This window comes from Bos indicus x Bos taurus, chromosome 13, assembly GCF_003369695.1.
Source record: "Bos indicus x Bos taurus breed Angus x Brahman F1 hybrid chromosome 13, Bos_hybrid_MaternalHap_v2.0, whole genome shotgun sequence".
NCBI lineage: Eukaryota > Metazoa > Chordata > Mammalia > Artiodactyla > Bovidae > Bos > Bos indicus x Bos taurus.
Window position 1 is genome coordinate 50,243,152 of NC_040088.1, and position 6,748 is coordinate 50,249,899.

Sequence of the window (6,748 nt, forward strand, 5' to 3'; positions counted from 1 at the left end):
AGGCAGTGTCTGAGGAATCTTTGTTTAACCCAAGCTTACATAGATTTTTATTCCATATTTTGTTCTAGAAATTTTATAGTTTTAAGTTCCTATGAACTAAATTTAGCTAAATTTAGCTCTATGACCCATTTTAATTTTATATGGGGGGGTATGGATCAAAGTGGGGCTTTACCAGGTGGCTTGGTGGTAAAGAATCCGCCTGCCAATTCAAGAGACACAGGAGACAAGGATTTGATCTGTGGGTCAGGAAGATTCCCTGGAGGAGGAAATGGCAACCCACTCCAGTATTCTTGCTTGGAAAATTCCATGGACAGAGGAGCCTAGTGGGCTACAGTCCATGGGGTCACAAAGAGTCAGATATGACTGACACACTCACACAGACACACACATAGACACAGGCGCGCGTGCGTGCACACAGACACACACACACATCTCTGTAATAGGAAGACAAAACATTTTTTTTAATGTTTATTTTTCCCCAGACTAAATCTTTTACTTTAATTGAGAGTGTGCCATTTTAGAGTAACATTCTTAAGAATTCATAATGTCTCTGGATTAATTTGCTTCTCCATAAGTTGACACTTTAATGTTTTGAAATGACCTCATAGATATTTTTACCATTAAATTTGAAGGCTATTGGGTTACATATTCTGAATTTATTTTTACACAATATCATCTCAGAAAAGATGTTGCTATAGATATATAGATATACTATTTCCATTTTCCCATTTGTAGTTTCACTTATACTATATAAAAACAAATTATCATGTAGCACATTTGAACATATTCATCTGAGTGTCTATATATAAATAAATGTTAAAGGTATTAACTCATATAACTTCTTGGCAGACATGCTGAAAGCATGTGATTACTTCAAAATATTTAAGCAAGGAAAATTAAGGGATACCCAGCTAGTTTGCTGGTATACCTGTTTGCTGATTAAAATTTATATTTGTATTTTGAGATCTACATGTTTTTATTTTCTGAATTTTTTTTTCCTTCCAGTTTTATTGGGATATAATTGACTCATAGCACTGGATAAGCTTAAAGTGTACAGAATAATGGTTTGGTTTACATGCATCATGAAATGATTACCCCAATCAGTTTAGTGAACATTGCTCGGATCTTCCCACCAGTGAGCAGGACTAGCCCCTGAGCCCCCTCAGCCCTGCCCACCAGCAGGCCAGCACCAACACTGAGACATCTTGGACCCCTCAGCCAGTCACCTCAGGATACAGCCCCATTCACTAGCTTTGAGACACCCCAGAACTTGCAGTGAGCTGTGTCAGGAATTAGCCCCACCCATCAGCAGGCTGAAGCTAGATTTGGGAATCCTGGCCCCACAGCTCCACTCCCCAGAACCTATCGGGTAAGAATGATTTTACATTTTATTTTTACTTATTGGGCTGCACCAGGTCCTAGTTGCGGCATGTGGGATCTTTAGTTATAGTATGTGAACTCTTAGCTTATGGGATGTGGGATCTGGTTCCCTGAGCAGGGGTTGAAACCCAGGCCCCCTGCTTCGGGAGTGTAGGGTCTTAGCCACTGGATCACCAAGGAAGTCCTAGAGAATGTTTTTAAACAGGGAAAGTAATATGATCTTATTTGAATTTTAGAAAAAGTGCCCCAAAGGAAGTAAGGATTTAGGATGGATGGAGAGTATGTATGTAGAGACAAGTTAGAAGTATTTTTAAGGTAACAGATGTCAGACAGGTGCTAGTCTGAGCTGAGCTGAATTAGCAATCCCAGTGGGGTTAAAGAAGAGGGAATAAAATGTAGACTGAGAAGATCTTGGTAAAGATCAGATGTAGGATATGAGAAAACAGGAAGATTTAAGTATTGTTCCTACACTTTGGCTTGTTTGCCTAGATAGATTAGAAGCAAGAGCAGATTTAGATTTAAATTTAGATTTAGAACTGCAAAATTGGAAGTAGGGTATCTAGATGAAGATGTCCAGTAGGTAATTGTATTTATAGACTTTTTTATGTCTTACAATCATTTTTGTATTATGTGGTAGATCTGTATAAACAAATATAGCCATATTTAGTGCTAGTAATTAAAAAAATTTTTTAATTGGAGTATAGTTTCTTTAGAGTGTTGTGTTAGTTTTTGCTGTACAACAAAGTGAATCAGTTCTATGTATACATATATCCCCTCTTATTTGGATATCCTTCCCATTTAGGTTACCACAGAGCACTGAGTAGAGTTCTCTATGCTATACACTAGATTATCATTAGTTTTCTATTTTATACATAGCATCAAGAGTGTATATATGTCAATCCCAATCTCCCAATCCATTCCAGCCTCCCTTCCCTACCTTGGTGTCCATATTGTTATTCTCTACATGTGTGTCTCTATTTCTGCTTTGTAAATAGGTTCATCTGTACTGAATAGATTCTACATATATGCGTTAATATATGGTATTTGTTTTTCTCTTTCTGACTTACTTCATTCTTATGACAGCCTCTAGGTTCATTCATGTCTCTGCAAATAACACAGTTTCATTCCTTTTTATGACTGAGTGAAAAGGTTTGTAATTCATGATACATGGCTAAGATGTGCTCAGTATCTCAGTCGTGTCTGACTCTTAGTGAACCCATGGACTGTAGCCCGCCTGGCTCCTCTGTCCATGGGATTCTCCAGGCAAGAATACTGGAGTGGGTGGCCATGCCCTCCTCCAGAGGATCTTCCCGACCCAGGGATTGAACTGGCGTTTCTGGCATCTCCTGCATTGGCAGGTGGATTCTTTACCACTGAGATATCTGGGATTCCCACATGGCTGAGATAGAAATATAAACTTGTGACTATTAGGGTCTATGTAAAGTTTTAGGAAATCTGAGAATGAAATAACTCTAAGGAAATGAGCTGAGTGAGAAGAGGGAGAATAAAGAATCCCAGACATTTTTTTGGTATTTAAAAAGTTGGATGAGGAAGTGGGAAAAATAAAAAAAAAAAGAAATACAAATAAAAGGAGAAGTCTTAGAGGAAGGAGGAGACAGAGGAAAGCATGTTTTAGTAACTAAAGAAAGAAAGCTTTAGCAGAGAGGGAATGATTTAAGTATGGTTCAGTTAGCTCAAGTATGGTGAATAAAAAAATGTTCATTTTGTGAACTAGAGGTTATTGAAGACTCCGGTAAGAGTTGTAGTGGAATAGTGGGGACAGAAACTAGATTATAGTGAGTTGAAAGTAAATGTCAGGGAAGGAAATCAAGATGGTAAATATAGATTATTCTTTGGGTTATAAAATAAAAAAGATAGGTGAAGTATGAACTGGAGGAAAACTGAAGTTGGAAAGGAAGGGGTGTGCTAAGTCGAGAAATTTCCTGAAGGGAAAGAATGAGTAAATTATCACTCTTTAGACTCTAGAGTCAGAAATAATTATGTTGAAATATTCCTCTGTCATTTGCTGTTTATATAATACTGAGCAAATTATAAATCAGCAAGTTATCACGATTTCACAGTTTCCTTATTTGTAATATGGGGTTAACAATAATAGACAGGCATAAGTCCTGGTTTTGTGAAACCTTGAAGTTCATACAATTTAGGGGGATCTTTTAAAGCAAAGGTATACAAAATAAAACATCAGATAATGCTTTGAATGACTTGTGCCATTGAATGCTTTGAAGATTAAGGTTCATTAGCCTTACAGTAAATATGCCACTGTTCATAAAGGTTAATCTCAGAGGATTAAAGGCTATAATGAAGCAGACCATAGTCTAATGCTTGGTACACAGAAAAGACTCAATAAATGTTGCTTTGACTATTATTTGAACCTGTTTATAGACTGATGGGTAGAACCTCTTGAAAGAGAGAGTGTGAAGATACAGGAGGAAGAGAGAGGCAGGAAGGAAGAAAGAGCGAGGAGTGAGTGAGCAAGAGATCATTAATGAAGTCAGATCCGGGTGGAAATGAAATGTTAGAAAATAGAGACAGGGGAAGAGAATAAAGTTTCAGACAGCATAAGTTCTTAGTTTGATGAAAAGGAGGTTACAGGTATGCACAAATAAAGCTTTTGGGTGTATAGGTATTCTTAATTCAAGCAACATGATTAATTACCTTTGTTTTACCAATAGGTTAGAAGCAAAATCACCTGTTGTACATAGAAGAATCTAGGTTGATGACCTGTTGCTTTTAAGAGCACCTGGATTAGTTTCTTGTTGCTGCCATAATGAATTGCCACAAATGTAGTGGCTTAAGACAACACAAATATATTTTGTGGTCTGCAGGTCAGAAGTCTGAAATGGGTTTGCAGGACTGTGTTCCTTCTGGGGGCTCAGGGGAGAATCTGTTCATTGTCTTTTCCAGCTTCTAGAGGCCACCTGCATCCCTTGGTTTGTGGCCACATCACTCTGATCTCTGCTTCCATCATCATATCACCTTGTCTGATTCTGACCCTACAGCATACTCTTATGATTACACTGTGGGCCTCCTCTTAATCCAGGATAATTTCCCCATTTTAAGGGTCCTTAACTTAATCTCACCTGAAAAATCCCTTTGCCATTCACAGATTCCAGAGATGAGGACATTGACATCTTTGTGAGGGGGAGAGGGGGCTATTATCCAACCTACCACATCATCTCACCATTTCCTGGTGGCTCAGATGGTAAAGAATCTGCCTGCAATGCAGGAGACCCGGTTTCAACCCCTGGGTTTGGAAGATCCCCTGAAGAAGGGAATGGCAACCCACTCCAGTATTCTTGCCTGGGAAATCACATGGACAGAGGAGCCTGGCTATCTACAGTCCGTGGGGTCTCAAAGAGTTGGACATGACTGAAGCGACTACCACACACACAGGCTAGAACTGCATTTTCAGAACAAACAAGCACCACAAGTATAAACTTTTGGAAGATAACAATTAATGCATAAGGCTCCCCAAGGAAGGAAGTAGTTCCAGACAACTCTAGAAAAGAGCCAAATTCAAACAGTAATGAATTGCATCTATGATTTATCTAAGTTAATAGGTAAAGAGGCAGAAATATGGGTGGAGATACTGGTGGGTCCATAGAAAGTTGGAATTTATTCTTGATTCTTCTCCCTGCCCTCACACATCTGCCTAGTCACTAGTTCCTGCTAAATTCCACATCTGAATATCTTTCACATCTACCCAGCTCTCTCTGACCTCATTCCCTGGATTATTGGAACTGCATTCAGATAGATTTTTCTGCCTCCATTCTTGTACCAGTTTTAGTCCTTTTTCCACAATCACTTGACATGATCTTTTAAAGATGTGATATGAATCTGAGCCTGTTACTCTCCTGCTTTGAATCTCTTTAATGACTTGCCATTGGCCTTAGGATAAAGTTCTTCCCTGCTTATCAGAGCTAATAGGAATCTTCAAAAGTAGGGTCTGGACCCTCTCTCCAAACTATACTCTTGCAGGACTTTCCTAACAGTCCAGTGGTTAACACTCTGTCCTTCCAGTGCAGGGGGTATGAGTTTGATTCCTGGTTGTGGAACTAAGATCCCAATGTCACAGGGTGTGACTCCCCTTACAAAAAAAAGCAAAACCAGAAACAACTTTACTCTTGCCACTCAACCCCTCATATACTACATACCAAGTCTGCACGAGACAGTTCCTTCTGGCTGGAACATTCTGATTTTAGTTCCTTTTCCTCTCCTTCCCCAGTGCTCCCCGCCTCTTCTGCCTGGCTAACTCCAAGACAACCTTCTGGTTTTAACGTAACCATCTCTTCTGGGAGCCTACTTCTCCTTCCTGAAAGGCTTTTATGTTCTTTGATTCCATTTTAGATTAGATTAAGTGAGATTTTCTTGCCATTTCCTCTTCCATGCACCCCATGTTTCCCTAGTTTTAACATTCATCATATTTGTAACTGCTTATTAATTTTCTCTACTTCCAAAATAGATTGAACATTACGGAGGGGTTTGACTGTCTATTCTCTAGCTGCTATACCTACATACCTAATGCAAGATTTGTTGCTTATATTTATTTGTTTTATATATTGCTAAATAAATATTTGCTGGATATGAACTGTAAATTATACTTAGTCATCCAATTATTTACCTATCAATATAGGGCCTAATGGGCTTCCCATCTGGCACTAGTTTGTAAAGAATCCTCTTGCCAATGCAGGATACATAAGAGACTTGGGGTTTGATCCCTGGGTCGGGAAGATCCCCTGGAGGAGAGCATGGCAACCCACTCTAGTATTCTTGCCCAGAGAATCCCATGGACAGAGGAGCCTGGCGGGTACAGTCCATGGGCTTGCAAAGAGTTGGACATGACTGGAGCGACTTAGCACACATGCGTGCATAAGGCCTAATACGTGCTAGGCACTGCCTTGAGGATGGGGCTACAAAGGTAAAACTGACGTGGAACTTGATGTCAGTATTCATCATAGTTCAACTTGTATTTTGGGTAGTTATTTAAGTGCCTCTATGTCTGCCACTGTGACCACTTATCTCACGTGCCCCCAAATATTATTATTATTATTATTATTATTATACTTCCAGGCCTAGGGTGGCTGAAGACAAAATTTGGCTAACATCTGTCCACTAAGTTGTTCAGGGCATCCAGGCTGTGATTGATGTAAGCTGTACTGCTGCTTGGGCAATACTGTCAAACTTTATTGTCTTGGAATTATCAACGATGCCAAGCCCAGGGGGGACCATCACAAATCTACAGAAGTGCTCTCAGGACTCATACCTGAGATGGAGGGCCTCCTGGAGGCATGCACACTGGCATCACACTAGGGGCCTCCCTTGCCTGGTCTGAATCCTGTTCCTGGGG